We start from the raw sequence: 22,597 nt of genomic DNA on the forward strand, positions 1-22,597 counted from the left end.
ATACATTGATTCAGTAGTGAAATAATATTATTTAGTTAGCTTGTAAAATGCAGATTTAATGTCTGGGTTGTACTGGATTCAATTACATTGTATGGGTTTTTTTTTTTCATCTGAATGAACATAACTACAATAAGAATGTCACTTACAAGAATATTTCCTAAAACAATTATAAAATATTTCTTTGAAATTTATTTTTTGCAATATTATTTTGTATACATTTAAATCGAAATATGTGTTGATCCATCAAAGGAGAGTTTTAAAGAAAAAAGGCTTGTTTATTACTTTTCACTAGATTAGGAGGATGACATTGAAGAAAAGCTAAGTCCCCTTTTGAAGTATTTCAGTGGCTGTTCTAAACAATTTTTGACAACTGATTTACCAAGGATTACTTTCATTAAAGTAAGCAAACCTAGAAGTTCTGTTTAAGCTCTTCCCTATACAATTTCTGCCTTTTACAGACCCAATCCGAATCTGGATAAATCCCAGTATCACAAACAGGATTGGAGTGTAGCACCTGCCTTCAAGACTGTAACACAAACTCTCACTTCATAAAGGAGATGATTTTATCTCATTTACAAAATGCCTACTACCCAGACCATCAGCGTTTAAATGGGTTTACAGGTTCTATATCCAAGGTGGTTGGTTAATAACAGTCTCTACAGATTACATTAACCAAAAAATACAGCAGTTTAGTCTCCTCTTAGTCTAGGAAGAGAAAAGAGCACTGTGATTTATAGGATTAAGGAGTGAACACAGTTAACTCAAAATCCTTTTTCTAAGTCTGTTTACAAGAAATGGTATCATATTCTTTCAAATTTTTTCCATGTGATTATAATTTTACCAAGAGGACACTTTTGAATAACCAGCCTCATGAATCCCCTTTCAACTCTGGCTTCCTGAAAAAATTGCTATGAACTTCTGGTAAAAAAAAATCAAGTAGATACCATGTAATGACACCTTCACATCATCACTCCTTAACATGTTCACCAGTACTTCCTCCTCATTGCTTTAGCCTGCTAACTGAAACCTTGATGTTCATCAAATTCTGTGGTAAAGACCTTCATGTTAGTCCAGCTACATCAAAACTCACATATCATTAAGCAACTAGACAAACTATAGAAAAATCATGAGCAATGAGGGGCTTTTTCGGAAGCCTTGGCTGTTAGAATAAGGATGTCTGTCTTGAAAAAGCTTTCAGTATTCACAGTTCTGCAGAAATATCTAAAAATTCTGAACAACTGAATCTCATGTATTTCCTAAACACTATTATAAAGCAAGTTAATAACCTTGGATGCCCAAAATCATGATTAATCTTTAATATCTGATTTCAACAGTGCTCTGCATTGATCATCTAATATTACCAAAGGCACAGCCAAATAACCACCACAAAAACTAAAGGAAGTTTTTGTTAAAGGAATTAGAGTGGGATTGTTTTAAACAGGGATTATACAGGTTCAATTCAACACTTTGTCTAGAAATTCATGGCATGTCATTTTTTGAACAGCCAACAAGACACAGTTAAAAAAAATCACTTAAGTCACTTATAAAGCATCTACCTCTCTCATCTAACTGTATAACATGGGAAGTTACCTTGACTGAAAATACAGTAAGTTATCTTGATTTCTTCTAGATATTCCTAGCTAACTCTTACTCATAACAATTTTTTTTCATCCTAGGTGCTGATAAGGAGTTAATTATTCTCATAAGTTATATCATCTTGACAGCACTATAATTTTCTTGTGGTTCCTTTAAGCAAAAAGAAGGGTTTTTTCCATTTTTCTGGAACCTCTCCTGTTATTTTTTTAGAGATAATCAGTCAGCCTCCGACACTAATTCAACCATACTTTGAAAACCTTTGAATCAATTTTATCTCATTTAGCCCATTCAAACCACAATTTGTTCAAGTATCCAAATCCATCTTTCTGTAGTCTGATAGAAAATATTTGTGGTTAATAATAATTGTGTTACTTATATTGACAATGTACAACAGCATACGCTGGAAAAGACTTGAATGAAAACATTTATTAGTTTTCTTGTCATTATTTTTCAAAGAGCCTTTCTAGACCACTTAGCAACACACAACACTTTCCTGAGTTATCCTTTTACTGCTAATGCACTCATAGCATTATTTATTATCTTTTGTGTTCCCTGGTAGTTTATTTAATTTTGTGTTTTGACCTTTCTCTGACTTAGTCCGTGCATACTCTTAAAGACAATTCCACTACCAAGAAGAGTTTTATTATTTCTACAGATTCTCCTTGAATTTAGGTGGCAATAGAGGAAATAGCTGTAGATGAGGTGGGAGAGGAAAGTTGGCATGATGTGAAAAGTGGAGACTTTCTCAATCCCTTTGTGTCTTATCAGTCTGACAGTGCCCCAGGAAAGCCAAAACCCTTGTGGGGACCCTTCATGGAATATTCCAGTGGGTTAAAGGTCAGTTGGACTGGCTGGTTGAGGGACACCTGCCAACAGCATATGGGAGATGCCCTCCCAGGTCTCTTCAAAGACTCTCCAGTGAGCTGTTTGGCTTGAATTCTCAAGTTTCCTGTGTAATGGAATGGGAGAGTATGAGCTCCAACCACACATTTTACGAAATAGCTGGGCACCTAAAATTGAATTTTGTAATGCAGTGTTTCATTGTCATTGTCTTTTGTATGCAAGTAGTCCACAGCATTAAAAACTTGATTTGCACAGATACAGGTTTATAAATGGAAAAAAGTGCACTCTTTATCTTTAAAATTGCTCTGCATCAATGGAAGCAAGACTCAGATAAAGAAAGTCACTGTAGGAAAGAAAAGAGAATTGAAGCATGTGCTCCAAGTCCATTAAGAAAGGCAGACATAAAGTTGCTAAAGGAACTTACAGTAAAAAAAAAAAAAAAAGAGAGAGACACCTCACAAACTGAGGGGAAAGAAAAAAGGATGCAAATTAGATTGAAAATGGTGTTAATTATGCCTAACATCATAAATGGCAATTTAAAAAAGCAGAAACACTAGATGCAATATAGTTGTTTAAGTTGTTAGTGTAATGGAAACTGCAGCACATCCCATCATCCAGGAACAATTACCAGCTGCTGCCATCAGGGAAATCATCCTTTCTTCACCATGCTACTGTACAAAACCTATGTCCCAAACAACCAGCTGTGATTCCAAGGGCAACTGGAAATCAGGATACATAAATTCGATATTATTTTTCTTTCTCAGTGTTCAGAATCCTATCCTGTCTTTTCCTTTCCCTCATGCCTTTCCCACACATTTCTTCCCTAAACTCATGGTTCATCCCTTCTGACTTACTGTTAGCATTATATTTTATTCTGTGTGTCATGTTTTGAACTGATTTCTAAGAATTACATATAGGGGAAATTAAACAAAGTATACATATTTTGGAAATCATTCTGGGTTTGGTTTTTTGTAAGGTTTTTTTTGTGGGTTTTTTTGGGTTGTTTTGGTTTTTTGGTTTTATTTTTTTTGGTTTGGGGGGGTTTTGTTGGGTTTTTTTTTTTTGTTGTTGTTTTTTTTTTTGTCAGAAAGAACATGTATCTAGTGACTGGAAAGATAATAAATGGAGAGGGAAGACTGTGGAAGAAGATAATTCACTTCCTGGAGCTGACATGGATCTTGACAAGAATAAAAATTGTTTTTTCATTTAGTTTCAATGAGCGAAAATTCTTTTCAGGACTATAATCTATGATGGTATTTTAACCATTACTCAGCAAGATATAGAAGAGTACAACAACATAGGGCAGGGTATCACTGATATAATCAGCAACATTAATACCGTATTGATTTGACACTAAATACAATTCGGAGGGGAGATTTTCATGAGGTTGCTTTTTTTCTTAGCTATTGTTCACTTAATAATCTCATTTTTGATAGGAATGTTTATTCCTACAGATTTTGTGTCTCTCTGCTGCTGAATGGGAATCTGGCTTTCAGACACACATCCAGCTGCTTCCATTTTGATTTAAGGCAGACAAACCTAATACAGTTAAAGAGGAGGCTGCCAGCAGCCCTTTCAGATCAATTTATGATCTCATATGACATTATCTGGAAGAAGATATATTTGTATTCTTTCATTAAGTCTACTTTATAAGACTAGTGGTTTATTTTATTTTTTTTTTTATGTCGCTCTCTCCATAAAAACGTATACAAAGTAGGTTTGTAGAGTATGACTGCCAAAGAGTTTTTATACTGGGGGGATTGCATTCCAAGACTTATTAAAAAATGTGAGATACCGTATCGGGTAGGCATAAATACAAAAGAAAAAAATCAGTAAAGAAATTCCCCCAAAAAGTCACTTGAAAGAATAAGCTTGAGAAGAATATTGTTTAACACAGACATGCTTTTTTTCTTTTTTTTTTTTAATTAATATAATTAAGCTTTGATCAAGAATTATACCTGCTGCTTGTTTACATTTCATGAGTTATAAAGGTTAAGGATGTTTATGTGCAATAATGCTATATCAAGCAACAGCCACAACAGGCAGATGAAAATAAAATAAAAAAAATATTATAAATAAATGCAAAGAGTCAAAAAAGTGAAGCACATGGGAAATTATGCAAAGTTCTTAGAAAGAAATTTGTGAGAGAGAAGAAGTGAGTTGACTAATCCAGGAACCTTTAAGTACAATGAAACTCACCAAGACATTAAACTCTGAATCTCAGATTAGGAAGACTCAGTCTGCTCCTACAAAGCAATTCAGAGTATTCTGATTGCTCTGAAATAATTTAGTCAGACAACCTGGGATTTTCAGAGCGTGGCTGTGGCTTGTGCAGTGATGTAAAGCTGGTTATATTCTGCCTGCAGACCCTTCACAGTCCCTTCTGCCAAAGAATTTCTCAACCAGCTACAAAAAACTATTCACGTGAAAAACCTACAGCCCATTTCCATTTCTACCAGAGATTTCCTCTATGACTGTGGAATGCAGGGTGAGAGTTAATGGCAGAAAATGGGAGCATTTCACAGCTGCCAGGTTCAGGAGCACCCTGGCAGGGAGGTGGGATGGTATTGACTTGCTGAACCTTTGTACTTATTATTCTGCCTGACTCTCAGAAAAACACCAAGCTTGGAGGCCATGGGTCACTATGAGGTGAGGAGGTGAGGAAACCTGAGTGTGCTGGCTCTGCAGCCTTTCCTCACCATGAAAGCCATATTTCAATGCATACTTTATGGAGCTGTTCCCAGCTGCTTGTTGGCCTTAGCCACTTCTTTTTCACAGTGCATCATATCTTCATTGCACGGACAGAGGAACAATGTAAATGGGATATGTTGACTCAAAAAGAAAAAAAAAAAACAACAGTTGGATAGAAAAAAAACCAAAATATTTTTTCCAATTTGTTTAACTTAAATCATGCTCAGGTTTAACCACACAAAACAATGTGGCAGCTCACTCCGGGTTAGAATGAGCTGTTTACAGGGTAGGATTGAAAAAAGAGCAAACCTCAGACACCTTAAGCTATCCAAAGACCCACTGATACAAAATAATCCTGAGTGCATCTCCAGTGCCTGTTTTCCTCAGATTGTCTCAGTTATGAAGTTTTACCCTCTGAAGAAAAGATCACATTAATAGGTAGATAACAAAGCAAATAAACAAAATGGGGTTGGTTTGACAGGTTGGAAATTCCTTATTACCACCAGACATCAAAAAAATTAATAGAATAGAATAGAATAGAATAGAATAGAATAGAATAGAATAGAATAGAATAGAATAGAATAGAATAGAAATTTCAGTGGGAAGGAACTTATCAGGGTGACCTGACCAATTCAGGGCTGTCCAAAAGTTAAAGCATGTCATTAAAGGCATTGTCCAAACACTGTAATGGCTATTTTCACTGTTCCAATAACATGACTCCAAAAATATTTGAAATGCAAGTATGAAACAAAGAATGGCCAAACCCCTAAGTTTTCCAGAACAATTAAGAGGATTACAAACTCCTCAGCTACACTAAGATGACATTAACATCCCCTTTGACAGGGTTGCAAGCATAATGCTGGATGGATGGAAGCATTCTGGTTGGTGCTCTGGGTAGGACTGGGTTTAGGATTAATGTTAGGGTTAGGCCCCCTCCTTCTCCTCCACCACCTCCTCCACCTGCTCCTCCTGCTGCTCCTGTTGTTCTGATGGTGTCTAAAAGAGATTTCTTTATCACATGAACTAAGCATTGGTACCAACTCTGTTGGCATCCACACTGCTTTAATAAAATCCTAATCCCAGTTTGCAGTATGGTGCTCAAACTAGAAAGACATCATTTCTTATGTCTAAGTCACCCCAGGTGATACAATACTTTTGGGGGTAATTTTTTGTTCTTTCCTTTAATTAACATTACATTTTCTCTTTCAGCCACTCCAAGACCAGTTATACCAGACAAGAAACATTACGAAAAAGTTTATTCTTTATGGTGCAGATTTTCTAAACAAACCTTGTAAATTGCAATTGAATAAAAAAGTATTTTGTTGTAAACATGCCAAATTGAAAAGATTTTTTTTTGAAAAGCTATTTTCTGAACCAGCTAACTGTACCATTTTACATGTTCCTGAAGAAAGTCACAGCTAACTTTCAATCCTCTTATGACAGAAATCCATAAAGACTGACGTTTTTCCAAAGGAAACATCTTTGTAGTTCAAGAAGTCTCTCATCCTTGTTTCAGCTGTTCTTTCTGATTATTTTGCAAGACAACACAATTCCCCTCCCCCTCCCATTTTTTTTTTCCTTTCTATCTCCATCCTTTTTTAGAGTTCTTTCAGGTAATCAATTTTTACGGGAAAGGAAGAACATTTTAGGATGTAATCACACAATTATATTCACACAGGCAAAGTCCCTTTGTAGATTATTTTTTTACCTACATGGAGGTGGAGCATTCCAATGAGCCCTGAGTTGCAGGATCTGTGTTTCTATGGCAAGGTGTGTAATCTCACACCATGAGATTCATGGTCTGGCAGGCATTGGAAATGGAATAGATATTCACCAAATATTCTCCAGGAGATGAGAAATACCTCTTGCTTTCAGGGCACATCTGTTTGCACTGTACTGTACTCAAAAAAAAAAATTGATTTCTATAGTATTTTATTTAAAATGAATATTGGCTTTATTCCAAAGTGATATATGTTTTCGTTTTATTGCATTTACTGTAAGGAAAACTTTGGAGTTCAAAAGGACAAATTCATTGGGAGTATTTTGAACTGTAAATTTTTCCAAAAATTCTAAATACCAAGAAGGGGGAACAATAATCATTGTAGAGGTATGACCAAAGCTGTATTTTAATGGATAGTTCTCTGTAAATTGAAACCCTCAGTTTGCACATATAAGGGTACAGTAATTTCACGAATACAAGCCGCACCAATTTGACCAAAATTTTGGTGGAAACCCGGACGTGCGGCCAATATTCCGGGGCGGCTAATACATTAACAAAATTCTAAAAGCTGCCAACACGGAAGTGAGAGCCCGCGGCAGCCCCAAGCCAAGCTGGAGCCCGGCCGGCCCTGGCAGAGGTGGGAAAGCCTGGCAGAGGCGGGGCCAGCAGTGTGGGGGCGGGCGGCAGAGCCTGAGCCAGCAGGGCGGGGCAGGGAGGGCGGCAGAGCCTGGGCAAGCATGGCGGGGGAGTCGGCAGAAGCGGGGCTGGCAGTGCACGGGAGCCCGACTGCATAGGGGAAGATAGCAGAAGCAGGAAGCCCAGCGGCGCGGGGCTGCCCGGTGGCGGGGAAAAGCCCCGTAGAAGCAGGGCTGGCAGTGCACGGGAGCCCAGGGGAACCGGGGCTAGTAGCGTGGGGGAGCCCGGCGGTGCGGCGGCCAGCAGTGCCGGCCAGGGCGAGCCAACATGGCAGCGGCGGTGCAGACGGGAGTGGGGAGCCAGGGAGTCTGGCAGCGGCAGCGGCAGCAGCACCGCCCGCAGGGCAAGCAAACGCAGCAGTGGCAGTGCAGACGGGAGCAGGGGGCCTGGCGGCGGCGGCGGCAGCAACACCGCCCGGCCGGCCCAGCCAAGCCGTAGCGCCGAGCCGGGCCATCCACCCCTATCGGCAACCATGAGCGGGCCGAGCCTGCCTGGCCCCGCCCCGAGCCAGTAAACCCCGCTATGCCGCGATCCTGTTGCTAATTGGCCAATTTGTGAAAGCTGCGCATGGATTCTCGCTACGAACGAAAGTGCGGCTAATATTCGGGGTGCGGCTTATCTATTGACAAAGACAGCAACATTGTCAAGGCACCGGGGGTGCGGCTTATAATCCGTGCGGCTTGTATTCATGAAACTACTGTACTCAACTATGTGTAGAATCATTATCTTCAATGAAACTTTCCCCATTGAAAATGTAATTGGGAGATCAAGGACTGCTTTGAGTAGGGTGGGGCTAGTTGGGAAATTTTTTATCCTAGAGGGCTAAAATGAGAGCTAATAATCCTTTTGCTTGCATAGTAAACAGCTATTTAGAATTTCTACTTGCTTTTCTCCAATCCACCATCCAGTTTTAAGTAATTAATTGCACATTATCTTGTTTGGTCTAATTAAAGTGAGGATGAAATTATGCTTTCACTAGAGTGGGTCATTTGAAAGGAATTTGCCAATTCCCCATTTTACTCACTTTTTTAAAAGGCAGCTGTTGTTTTCACTTTTCCTTGTTGCACAATTTTGATTATGCTGCTATTCATTAGGGTATTTTTGGAAAAGCTGACATTTTTCACGTGGTAAATAGTTCTAAGAGTTTAGGCTTCCAATTCATAACTAGACAGAGGATTGCATTTTCTCACAAATTTTTGCACTGGAATAAAAACAACTGGGTAATGTGAAAATGTTCTCTTAACTTAAAATATCTCACATTTGCTACCATATAAAAACACCCCACTACTTGTTGCTGTTGGTTGATTCTTGTTGGCTTAGTGGTTTGGACAGCTGAATATTTCCTTGGAAAAGGTGAAAAAAAAAAAAAAAAAAAAACAACAGAGATTTCTGTTGCTGCGCATCTAGACTCGTTTCACCTCCTTCAAAGCAACTGCTCAGATTTTCCACTGTCTTGAAAAAGATCCAGAGTCAGTCCAGAATGTCCTATTTCAAAAGGAAACATTTATCTGTTACTGAATGGTAAAATTGGAAGAGTTTAATTTCATCTCTGGCACAGATTAGCAACATTTTTAAAATAGACAAAAATTAGGGTGGCAGGCAAATAATTTTGCTCACAGCTCTTCCGTTTTTTGGATTTTTTTTAAACCTATGTTTAGTAATAACTGAGAGTACAAATTTCAAGGTGGGAATTTATGAGTTGTCTATGCTAGCAGAGTTCAGATCCCCAGATTACACAAAAACTTAGGAAAGGTACATATATTTACCAAATAAATGAAATTTTCTATCTCTTCTCACTTTCTCAATGGTATCTTCTGTATTGCACTTAATTTTACAGAGCTATGATACATATCAGACATGACTTTTATCCTCTTCTCTGTTTAGAATTCACTCATTTAACAGTAAAATCTCAAAGAATTTTCAAAATATGAATGGTGTTCTGAAGCTTACCTCAGCAATTAAATTAACTATTTGTCTCAGACAATTTCAGTTATACTTCACATTTCCACAAATATTTTTGTCTGATTGCTTTTAATGGTTGCCTTAGGCAGTCTCAAGTATTTTTCAGTCTTCTTTCTTTTGATTTGAAGTCTCACTAGCTTTTTTTTTTTTTTCTATGTTTTTCTTTTGGATTTATAATTTTGAGCACTGGCCACTGAGACAAATTTATTTTTCTTTGCTTTCTATGAAATGCTTTGATGGGTTCCCTGTGCTATCTCTGGTAGGCATATTATGTTAAATAGTCTTTCTGCCTTCATATTAAGAGATTATAATGTATTTCTTAATTTGGTATGATACAGAATCCACACTTTGAAGCTTGTAGAACACAGAATTTATCACCCTGATTTACCTTCTTCCAAAGGGGTACACTCCTGTTGAGGACAGTAGCAAAATGAAGTGACAAACAAAGGCATTTATTTTATTTTTTGGTTTTTTTCTATCCTCCCAAAGCCCCTTGCATATTGAGGCATGAAAACACCTGGTACCATCTTTCATCAATGTTTAACACAGTCTCTTCTGTGTAGGGCTGCCTTCCCTTCCCCTAGCTCAAGGAAACAGCACCCACTTTCTCTCTCCAGCTCCTTATTTACTGGTGCTGTCTCTTCTCCACTGCAGAGCACAATTTCTTGGAGAAGAACAGAGTTCCACCTGATCAAATATCAAAACAGAAATTTTAAGTCATGCTTACTGTTTTACAAACTATGCCATTAGCAACAGCTACATGAATTTTAGTGCATTCCATACAACCTAGAGCAACAAGATACTTTTAATTGCTGCTAAGGGACTTCATGGTTGATAGTTCTAAAATACAATTGCTTAGGAACTAGAATAGCATGCATATGACATAAAAATAGCCAAGTTTCATTCAGATATAAATGTAGAAAAAACAATTTCAATATTTTAAAAATCCTTTTAAGTTGGAAACTTTTCAGATCTTCTAATCTGAGACAATTCCACAACACAGCCTGGAACCTTTTGGATAATTCAGAAGAATTTAAGTGAGACTATAAAATATCCATATTTACAAGTGTATTATTAAAAACTACTGAGTGAAGTAATTTTTTCAGCAATATCATAATTTTTAATGAGTATAATTTGGTATTATGAGTAACATTATGATATTTATCAAATGCCAGAATTAAACAGTGAGTCAGTGTTTTACAGCCTTATATTAAACAAGGACCTTGCCTACTGCTTTCTTTTAAATCCTTCTCTCAGTACAACCATATAAAAAGACTGCACACCTTTTCAGTTAATTAAAAGGAAAAAAAAACTGAAACAAAGCAAACCATCAACTCTTGGTGATAAAATAAATGAAAATAAAATAATCAAAACATTCTTCTTACCATTTAAAGCTTATGAACACAAAGGGTTTTCTTCTACTATGTGGTTTTGGAGAAAAAAAGTGCTGCTCATAATACATAGTAACCAGTTTAAGCAATTATGTTTATATATGATTTATGCCAGTTTCAATTAAGTATTTACATACACAGATTATTGTATTGTTCCTGTATTAGGTAGACCAAACTTCTAAAATTTAATCTAATTATAATATAAATAACAGTTTTAAAACACTAAAAACAAATTTTTTAAAAAAATCTATTTTCACACTTCTAGCACATCTTCAAGAAATATTTTGTAAAAAAAAAAAATCATATTTTCTCTTCTAGGACTGTCTGATGATAGACCTCTTTCTTTAATCCCTGAGGAAAGTGTATCAGATATCTTTTAGATACTGCATATGATGGCACCATTATCGATATAGACAATATCTGGCTGACTGATCTACATTACATTAGGCAGCATAATTTTATAATGCCTTCAAGGAATGATATTTAGAAAATCTACCCAAACCTACAGTTGTATCTTTCAGGTATTTACAACCATTTTCCTTTCTAACAAAGGAAAGGGCTGAAGAACAATTCTAGACAGAAGGTGAATTAGCTTTAATTCGCAGATTTTGCAGAAGATCATTATTGTAGTTAAAATAAAAATGTCATCTTGGAGTGCTGTTCAATATATTAACTCAGTCCAATGCTTAGGTGACACAGACGTAGAAACCCTAAGAGATTTTTAAGACTCCAAGATAGCTAATGTTAGTAAAACAGGAGTGCAGTCACTGATAAAATATTATTTTTAACATTAAATTGACAGATTGAGAAGAAATATCCTTGATTAGTTCTCTCTGGTTCACTTTTGTTTGTACAGAGCAGAGAAAGCAGAAATTTTGGGTATTTTGAGAAAGTTTTGGAGTTCTTGTTTTGTGGAGATTTTTCACGTAAAGAAATATTTAGTAAAATAAATAATTTTTCTGTGGCTTGCCTCAATTTTGTGAGTGACATAACAGTAAGAAAGGCAATTGTCCCTTTGAAAACAATTTGTGCTATTAGAATATCATATAATGAGGTTGTTATACATCTGTTCAAAATTCTCACGTAAAATACAGATATGCCATCACCTCCATTTGCCATGCACAGAGCTGCATATAAAATGGTGCAAAGGTTAACTGCATTTCCTTACATTTCTTTACATTTCCTTACATTTCCTTACATTCCTTCGCTGCACTGCAGCAGCCAATGGGGTGCCCATGACATTTAAACATGCTTTCTTTTCATTTGGCTCTCAGAATACCCCAATCCCATCCCAGAAGTGAGCTGTAAACAAATTCCCAGAACGATGAACTAGCTTACTGTTTAGAAAGGTGAAGATATTAAGAGCACTAATACATTGTAATGGCATAAAATCCATATGATGGAGAGGAGAATGATCATGAGCCAGCCAGACACAGTGCAGTGCTAATGGGGAGCCTCAAAGAGAGGGTGCCAAGGAGGCCAGAGATCCCTAAGAAGGGAAATAGAGCGCTAATGGGAATCCAAAATCCTGCTGACTGAAGCAGTGTCATTGACATGCTCAGGGAGAAATCAGTCTATTTTTAAAATCAACAGTAAGCATAGGAACTGTGATGCAGGGCCTCTGAGGTACAAATGGCATAAAGGAGTTTTAATAAATAGGATGTCTGTTACTTTCCAAAGGAAATGTGTACTTTACTGTAGTGGGAATATTTGTATTTAGGAAATTTGCATATTGATAGTGGTGATTAGAATTGAAATGGCCTTCATTTGGGTAACATGGTTTACAATTTGTCCCACAAAGCTTGCAAAGGGGACATAACTTCACAAGGACTGATAGCTGTCATTTTCCTTTCTTCTACATTTTCTAATTTCACCCACCAGTGGAACAAGCAGTGCTTTATTCATAAAGCAAGGTCACAGAAAGGATTTTCACAGCTTAATCTTGCATAACATTTTAACAAGCAAGGCCACCCTCTATACCTGTTCGTTTTTTGTAATATTTTGCCTCACAGAAATATTTGTAGTTTCAGAATATCTGGGGAGGCATTTAACATTAATTTCATAGAATCTGGCAAACCTATGTGCAAAACAACAATTCTATGTTGGTACAAGACTATAAAATCTATTGCTTGTTTTCACTAATGTGTAGGATTTTGTTGCAGAACTAAATGTAGCAGCATTCACACCCTGGATGTCATATTTAAAATGCAAGCAGCCCGAGGATTGCATTGCATTTGAGACACCACAATCACATCTTTGATCTACTGTGAAAGTTGAGCAAGCTACTTACAACTCTTTACAGGAACATTCTTCAGATTAGACAGCAAAGTTCATGGACCTGTCCATCATTCAGTAACAGAGCTGCTGTGTCTCCCCAGAAGTTCCCAGCATTTCACAACTTCACTCCCAGGAGTACTCCTTGGTCATTATCCAATGAAGGGACCATCAGTTCTGTGGACAATGCTCTGTAAAAACACGAGAAGGAATCTTAACAAACATGACCCTTCTGGGGAAAATCTCCACTCCTGTGGCCAGGGAGACAGCAAGTTCCATTTCCCAAAGGAATTCATTTTCCAGGAGTCTGAGATCAAAGTCATCTACAGTGGCTTCTACCCCAGCATTATCTGTTAAAATCAGACAGTTTTTTCAGACCTGTGTGATCAACAACCCACCCAGGGGACCCATACCTGAGCACTGGTGGAACAGCTCTGCAGAAAAATCATCAGGGAAAACTCTGCCATCCTTATCACCTAAGTTGTGCTTCTGAAGGACAATGATGATTTCCCCTCTGATACCAGCTCTCTTACTCTTGTCGTTTTCTTTTCTCTAGGGTTCTGCAGATCCTGGAAAAACAGGCAAATGGAGTCAGCAGAACACAGCTTTGATTCTGGAGAGTGGTTATCTGGGTTAATTGCTGCAGTGGGAATTACTGCTAGGAAGACTCACAAATAAATTGCTGGTGATATGATCTGAGATGGAGCTCCAGGACTGTTTGTGATTCACCTTTAAAAAGAGGTTTTTGCTAAATACATTAAAAGTGCAGTTTGTGCTCCTCCTAAGACTGCCTGAATTATGGGTGAGAAGAACAGGCATCTCAAAACCCCAGCACTATTATCTGCTAGGTCACACAAGAACCACTTTAGCAGAACCTTCAGGGAATGACATCAAACCAGTTGCTTAAGGATAAGACAAATTCCCTTAAGCATAGACAAAGAGTAATTTAGAAGAACAATATAATCTTTTCAGATCTTTTCTTGGTTCCTTCCCCACAAACTGTCTGGCTTGCAAGACTCATGAGTAAAAGGGGCAATAAAATCCGATAACCCATGATTTATATATTAGATTCTTATAGAGCTGTCTTTGCAGTGAATTTCCTATTGGAACCATGCAGTGCAAAGAATCTGTCTTTAGACAATGCACAACTTGTGACAGTAAAGGCTCTGCATGTTTGGTAGACAGAATTTGCTGTTTTTCTAACATCTGAAGTCAGAATGTCACATCAGAATGACAGTTTCATTGTACTTACAGCTAAATTAATACAGAAAGTAAACAACAGACTGTTAGGCTGAAAGCAAACAGAAGATGCTTGCTATCCTCTCATAAAGCTGCAAATTAGTATTTTTAAGTGCCAACAAATAAGGCACACATGTAATGCAGTTAAAGATAAATCAAGGCTGACCCATTTTATGTTCCACCGAATTTTGTTGAGCTGTCTTCCAATTTTAATTGAGGTTTTATATGGTAGTTTTTTTAATAATAATTTTCTATATTTATTATTCATGTGTCTTAAACCAGTAGGAGATGATACAATAAATGGATTAATTATCATGACCATGGTACTTAAAACAACAATGCTGAGCATTTTTGAAAAGGGCTGATGTGTTGATTAGATTGATGGGGAGAGAAATAATAAAATTACATGGGTATTTTCTTCCTGAACATTATTCTTTATCATAATATGGAACCATGCATAAGGTGCTTAGCTCTCATCTTCAATAAGCTGATCATAGATTTAGACAGAAGATTGCATCAATTTAAGTCTTTCAAAGTTGTGAAACAGATGCACTTTTGACATTTCTAAGACACAAATAACTTACTAAAAATCATACTAAAGCTCCAATAATACTTTTTGGACCACCAACCTCGAGTTTCAGTTGTACAGGTTTTTTTCTTAGTTCTAAATGTTAAAATTAGAAAATAAAAATGAAAAGGGTTTTTTTCTTTTTTTTTGCTGGTGTTTTTCTTTTCCTAATACCCACCTGTTAGTCTAATGATGTGGCCACAAGAGTTACCTCCTAGTTTATCTTCATCCAAAAGCAATCCAATTCAAGATATTCTGTCTGCAGCAGGGTCTGATAAAGGTTCTCCTCTCCTAGTGGCTTTTGAAAATAGGGCCCTGGCACTGAATATATAATTTCTGATCAAACTGGTAGTGCTTTGAAACAGCGAATATCCTAAAATAATTTGTATCCTTTAATATCCTTAAAATATTAAGGAAAGTCCTTTAGATCACTGGTATGTGCCTTCTCTGCTCACACAAATATAATCATCTGGGGTTATAAATTGTTTTGCAACTTGTCCTCTGAAGAACTACAATTAGAAACTGATGAATATGAATAGGCTGTCTGCACACAAATTCACCAAACAAAAGGGCAACTTATTGCCATTTGATGCTGCACTCAAGCAGTTTCTATTTCAGTTTTGAATAAATTGCAAATTTATAGTGATAAGAAATTTATAATGAAGTTCACACATAAAACACTTAAAATTATTGACTAATGTATCTATTTTCTTGAGTGACAATATTCAGTAAGTGCAAAAATGGGGAAGAAATGACTGCTTATTATTTCCAATAAATACTCTAAAGATCATCTTAAATTTTTAGCATTTTCCTCGTTTTCTTCTCCAACAAGAAAACTATTTCAAGATTTAGCAACAAAAAGAAACTTTCAGCAACTTCTACAGATGTTAATTCTTTCCAGATTTTATTAGCAATTTGTAACTATTAAAACAGTTGAATTTTATATACAGTAGAGTTTTTGGGATCTACATACAGAAAATAAAATCTCATTGATCTTTTTATTAATCAGAGAGGTCCAAAACTATTTATAAAGCAATTTCTCTTAAAGGTAGCAAAGTGATTGGATAAGTTATCTATATGCACCACCTCAGCAGAAACTCACAGAAAGTTATATATAGAACTACTGTTAAAGTAGAACATAGTAAGAAGATTAAAATACCTACTTTTTGAAAAGTAGAACTGAGAATTCTTTGGAAGTCAATCAAATAATAAACAACCTGTATAGAACATAGACTATAGACTGTAGACTATAGAATATAGAATATAGAATATAAAATATGGAATATATAGAATGCTGTTTGAAAAATTTCAACTTTAAATATTTCATTGTTCTTTAAATACAACCAGACAATATTTAAGATTAAAGATGCAGAAAAATGCACTTAACATGTTGCAAACATTTGAAATTTGGATGCTGCATCTTTCATTTCACTTCTGCACTTGTCTTAGGATATATTGAGATAAATTACATCTATTTCAAGACTAATTTGGAAAAAAAAAAAAAAACCCGAGCTGAACAATAAATAAAACGAGCAAAATATTGAAAATTAAAATTAGGTCCACCAAACCTTCAAATGGAAATCATGTTCTTTGAAAGGTTGATTACTCCATAACTTCCTCTATGTGTGTGTGAAGGAAGTGTAAGGGAAACAACAAATACATTGAGCAGCTCCCAGCCAGCATAGAGATGTGTCAAAACATACAAAGAGGATAATGAGATTACTGTGTGTAGATTACTGTTTGTTATATTAGGAAGTCCTCTGCCTGGAATTCAGCCACATTTATCAAGACAAGTTTAATGCCATATATCAGAATCCATGCAGAACAGACTGTCTTCAAGCTGGTACTGCATGATTGTGATTATGGGAATCCTCAAATTATATTCAAACTCGTGTCTTAATTGATTGAGTTGTATGGAAAACAGGATGCAAAATCCTGAATGCAAAAACTCTATTGGAAAATTCAAAATACCCTGAGTTTTGTCTTAGAATCTCAAAGATGCTCTGAGAAGTCCTAAGACTTTTGCAATTTCCATATATCATTTCTGGGAGCACAGAAATGACAGTTCAGTTCTGAAAATTGCATGCGTTGAGCCTCTCTGGTTTAATAGTCTGCACAAGCTGCTAGCAGTCAATCTGCACTCAGGACAGGTGAGTGCTAATGCCCACAATAGAAAGTTGACTAAATTCCCATGGATTTTTTCCAAGGATGGCTCCACCACTCTCTTCCCCATGGTCCAAAGGACACCTCTTGTCAGCTCTCACTTGTTACAGAATGATTATGTTCTCAAGAAAACTTGTGGCACCAAAATGTGTGTGTGCACACTAATTTTGATGTGTATCCAGACCAATGACAGGTTTCCACTTCTAAATGTGCATTGCAAGTAAATATGGGATTTAGTAAATGAAATATTTGTAAGAATTGCTAGCATTATGGAGCTCACATCTGCTTTCAACTATCACAAATCATTTGTAGTGTCAGTTGTTTGGTTTGTTCCTAAGTTTTAATTCAAAGCCTTTCTCTGGCTCAGCTTAGTACATGAAGCAGGCTTGCATGCCAAAGCTGTGATTAACTTTATGGATGTAGTGGAATTATGGAAATGCATCATGCAAAAGTGCGCACTTGCCAAAATTATTCCATGACCTTGTGCTTTGCTGAGTTTTAAATAATTCAGTGATGTATTGAATGAATAAATTTGTGCTGCTTGTTACTCTAAACAGTCATGCTTTCACTTTCCTTGCCATTTTTAATAAAGCCTCACTTTCTAATATTCATGAAATATTGCATTTCAATTAAATTACATACATATTGAGGAAATAGTTTTCCCTAAGCTGTTTAGTGTTGACACCAACTGTCATTTGCCTTTTCTTTTTGTATAATAACCATGGAGGTTTTATGTACAGGCAATATAAAGCACTGTCACACTTTAATGAGAAACTTTTTTGATCATACATAGCACAAGAGACAATAAACCTAAGCTATTAATAAACCTAAGTTATTAATGTAACTTAAAAAGGATATACTCAGTCCAAGCTTAAGTTTTCCATTCCAGTATTTCAGGTGCTCAGTAAGAACTGCAGAACTCAGGTCTTTGAGCTGATTCAATTTGAGTAGAAACTGGTTTTAAAGTGCAAAGGTAACAGAAGAGCCACAGATAAAAGGCAGGTATTTTGAAAAATACAGAAAGGAAAGGAGTATGCAAGTATAAAATTATGCCACATTGAAGCAGCAAAATACTTCTCTCCAATATGCCATTATTTCACTGCAGGTAAATTGATTAAAATTATTTTGGTTAAGGGTATTTCCCTTTTAAAGTGGGATTTCTATCACTTTCTTATTTATCAGAAATAAACATTTAAGTAAATTTATGAAGTGATAGAATGAGAGGAAACAGCCTCAAATTGCACCAGATGAGGTTTATCTTGGATATTAGGAAAAAAATCTGTCGCTGAAAGAGTTGTCAAGGATTGGAAGAGGCTGCCCAGGGATGTGGTGGAGTCACCATTCAAGGTGATATTTAAGATGCATAGATATGTGGCACTTAGGGATGTGGTTAGGTGTTGGGTTTGGCAGTGCTGGGTTAATGTTTGGGATCAATGATCTTAGAGGGGTTTTTTACAACCTCTATGATATGGCCCTTCCCAGTCTAGCTGATTTAATTCCCCACCATTTGGCAAAAATCAACAACAACAACAATTTTTTAATGAGACCAGAAAGACCCCATGAAGTACATATTGCACATTCTATGACTGATGTAGAGACAAAAATTATTACAGAGCTGAAACAGAGCCTCATTCTCAAGCGACAGCTACAAAGGACTCTCTGATTTCAAGACACAAACCATTGCTACAGCACAGCTGCTGCAGATAGCAGGTACCATGCAGATACCATGGAAGTTTCTTCCCAGAGTGTAAATTAATATATTTTGTGAAAAAAATAAAATATTAAATAACTAAATGTTACATTGACAGGGGCAGTAATTGCCTCACAACTCTTATTTGTAATTTCTTGCTGTTTTCAAATAGCAGGGGTAAATGTGTTTGTGAGCTTCACCTGACAGATAAAGATTTATCATTAATGTCTGTAATGAAATGCACATATTTAATATAGGGGATCTCCAGCAGACTTAACTTTAAAATGTCCCTAAAATACTGATAATCTCTAGTGAAAGTACCATGCATTTGTCATAATGTTTTCAGCAAATTATCTCAAACTGTTCTGGTTCCCTCAGTGCAACTGAGGCCACAAATATTTGCCCTGAAGCACTGACCACCAGTCTTAGAAAGACAGTGGCAGAATAACTGCAAAGAGCTAGACATAATGAAGCAGATTACAACAGCAAAAGATTTGGATTCTGTAATTGAAGCTATTTTACAATATATAGAAGAAAGTTTTAAATAAACGTCCCAAACATTCATTTCTTATAGTCTTAGGAATAGAGGTTGTCTGCAGAAGAAATACTCAAATTACCAGTTCAGAAATTTACAGTGAGACAGATCATGAACCTTCCCAAATTTCTTCTGTTTCAGGATTTTGAGAAAATGTGGGTGTTAACTTGGCATGCAGTCTCCTGTTTAGGTGCCACTGACACAGTTACTTACGTGACAGATGAATGAAAAGCTGCACAAAAACATTTGGTGTTTTTTCAGCCCTAACTCCACTTTAGCTTCCTGCAGGTAAAGGGGAACATTTTAGTTGACTTTAGCAAGTAGAAGTGCTCAAGACTGAAAGAAAGAATTATAATTTGAGCTGCTTCCTTCTACTTTTTCTAAATCAAAATGTCATTTTATACACAATGCAATCTTAGTATCAACAATGCTATCTGGACTAACATAAAGCTATGATACCTTTTTTTATTATTTTTTAAAGTATTTAATTCCAAGTCAGTAGGATATCTATCAATATCTAAAGCCAAAAAAATGTTAAGAGTATACCTAAGTGTATTATGAGATTAAAAATGAAAGTAAAATGGGTCCTTAATTTGTTTTCTTTCCTTGAGATCACAAATTTGAAGGATTTTAGAATCTGCCTTGGTCAAAATAGTAATTTGAACTTAGATATTGTTTCCTATATTTTATAATTCTACATTATATCATTAATTTTATTAATCCTTAAATAATTCCTTATTATCCAAATGCAATAACTCATATTGTATGCCATCCCTAGTTACACAAGAGGTTAAAACCTTAAAATATTGAGATTTCTAAAACTAATAGTCATTTGGGTTCTTTTTAAAGTATTCTTAAAAATTCCTGGTTTTCACTATAAAGCCAGTATATACCATCATTTAATCATTGAAAAAAAAAAAAAAAAAGTGAAAAAATTTAAGAGAGACAAACCAAGTAAACACATACTTAAAGACCTTAAAGACCAGATACTGGTAAATCACAGCATTTATGTTCATGACTCAAACACCGAGTCTAAGCTCATCCTTTCCTCTCAGTCTTCTCTTCTTTCAGTCTTTGTATACATCACTGGAACTGCAAAATTGAGTCTTGCCTTGACATAAATGTCTTGGTGTATTTGATCATTTTTGTGTGCTGTAAATTCCTTTGTATGAGTACTCTGGAGTGGAGTGCTTTTCCCTCTCTTTGGACACAGACTCACTGTGCACAATGCCTGCAGCAGCTCCCTCAGCCTTTTTGTGCTGCCCTCCATTAAAATATCTGTCAAACATTCAGTGCAGCTTTGCCTGGTGTATGGGCTGATGACACCCAAGCACGGGGCTGCGAAGATGCATGACAAAAATGCACACCAAGTACCCCGGGCGTGCAGCTTTCTTTGGATTCCTATACTGTAACTCGTGGCACTCCATCGTGTCAGTGCTGTCCTCCAACTTCCCACAAGCTGCACAAATGTGCAAAAACTGCAGCCAGCAGCAACAGCGAGTTATTCTGCATAGTGGGGGATGTTAAAGGCTCTGATGCAGTGCAGAGACGCACAGGAGATCAGCACTGGGACATGGGGGCACTGAGGAGTGCAGTCATGGGAGATCCCTTGGCTGAAAACTCCACATGAATACAGAGACCTGGACACACCTGGCTTTAGGGACAAAGAAATCATATCAACATAAGCACAACCCAACATGTGTAGTCAATTTGGGTGTTATGCAGAGCTAAGGAAAAATGAAGGAGGTTGGTGCAAAAGCAAGTTAATGAGCATCAGGAAATGATCCCTAGTGCATCCTGAAGGGAGGGACAACAATTCCCTGACATACATCACATGCCTCATAGTGAAGAACCTAACGTGCTCCTTTCACATCTTCCCTTCACGTTGCTGTGAACCAGCCTGAAACCCCAAACATTATGGCCCAGAGGAGCTGGAGAAGGATGAGCATGGCACCAGGAAAAGGGGTGCAAACTAAGTTTCTGAAATATATTCTGTATGGATACGTTCTTCCTTGTTCACTTGTAATTATATCTGAACTAGTTATGATTCTTTCAGTAGAATGTTAATGTTTCAGTTAAAATATTTTTAATAAATTCTTGGGTTTATATCTTACATCTGTTTCATGTTTTTCCTGTGCTACATATGTTCACAAGCTACAGAAGGGAGGGCGATATGCATTACACAGACATCATTTAAGAACTTTTTATCCATATTTTTAAATTTTTCAGTTAATATTGAGATGTTCCAAAAGCCTGCAAATAGTCTGGCATCATATTTTTATGGCTGTCACATCTTGAACATTTCCTATGGTGTGGACTAAGGGATGCTTCCTAAGGGACACTGGAAGGATCTGCACAAATTTGCTTTTATCGATCACTGCTGGAAATTTTATGTATGGAGGTAAGATGAGATAAAAGACCATTTCCTTTGATAGCAGAGACTTCAAAAAGATGTTTCTGATTAAAATATCTCTGATGCCAGAGAATGCCAAATGCTTTTGTAGCTCACTTTGACTTCACAGAGTAGCATTTTTATAATGGAATAAAAAGGATGAAGGAAGCCCCTCTGAAGTACCTCTATTTTATGAAAAAATAAATTCATACGTATATAAACTAATCTGGATTGTTAAGTCAGGTATTTTATTCTAAAAGCTGGGTTGTACTAAAATAGGTGGTGTTTTGGAAATGGAATAATTAATGCCATCAATGTTAATTGTAAAATATTATGGGTACTTCATCAAAGCACAACGTTGTACTTCATGTAGGTGCTCTCCAAAGTATGATTCTGCAGTCACACAAATCAGAGAAAGGGATGAATATGTCAAGAAAGGTGGCAGCACTGGTAGAGTTAAATTCTGACATGTATGTCATGATCATGGAGGATTTATAGAACACATAAGACCCAAGGTGATATTTGCTTGTAACTCAAGTATGTGTAAAATGAATATTGTGGCATGGTGGCACTTGTTAAGTTCAATCTGTTCACTTTCATGGTGTTCAAGCAAGACATTTGAAAGAATTCAGAATGAATAATAGGCATAAAAACAGATCAGTGTTTCCTACATTTTAAAAAAACTGCTTGTCTTGGATGCTTTCATGTCCTCAAACACAATTTCAGTATTTGTTCAAATTTCTGTTTTATTACCAAGATGAGCACAGACAGGACAAGGTAGTATATAACTGTTTCACATAAAATATGAAGCCATTAATAAAACATGACAGAGAATGC

Source organism: Catharus ustulatus, chromosome 5 (genome assembly GCF_009819885.2).
Source record: "Catharus ustulatus isolate bCatUst1 chromosome 5, bCatUst1.pri.v2, whole genome shotgun sequence".
NCBI classification, from domain to species: domain Eukaryota; kingdom Metazoa; phylum Chordata; class Aves; order Passeriformes; family Turdidae; genus Catharus; species Catharus ustulatus.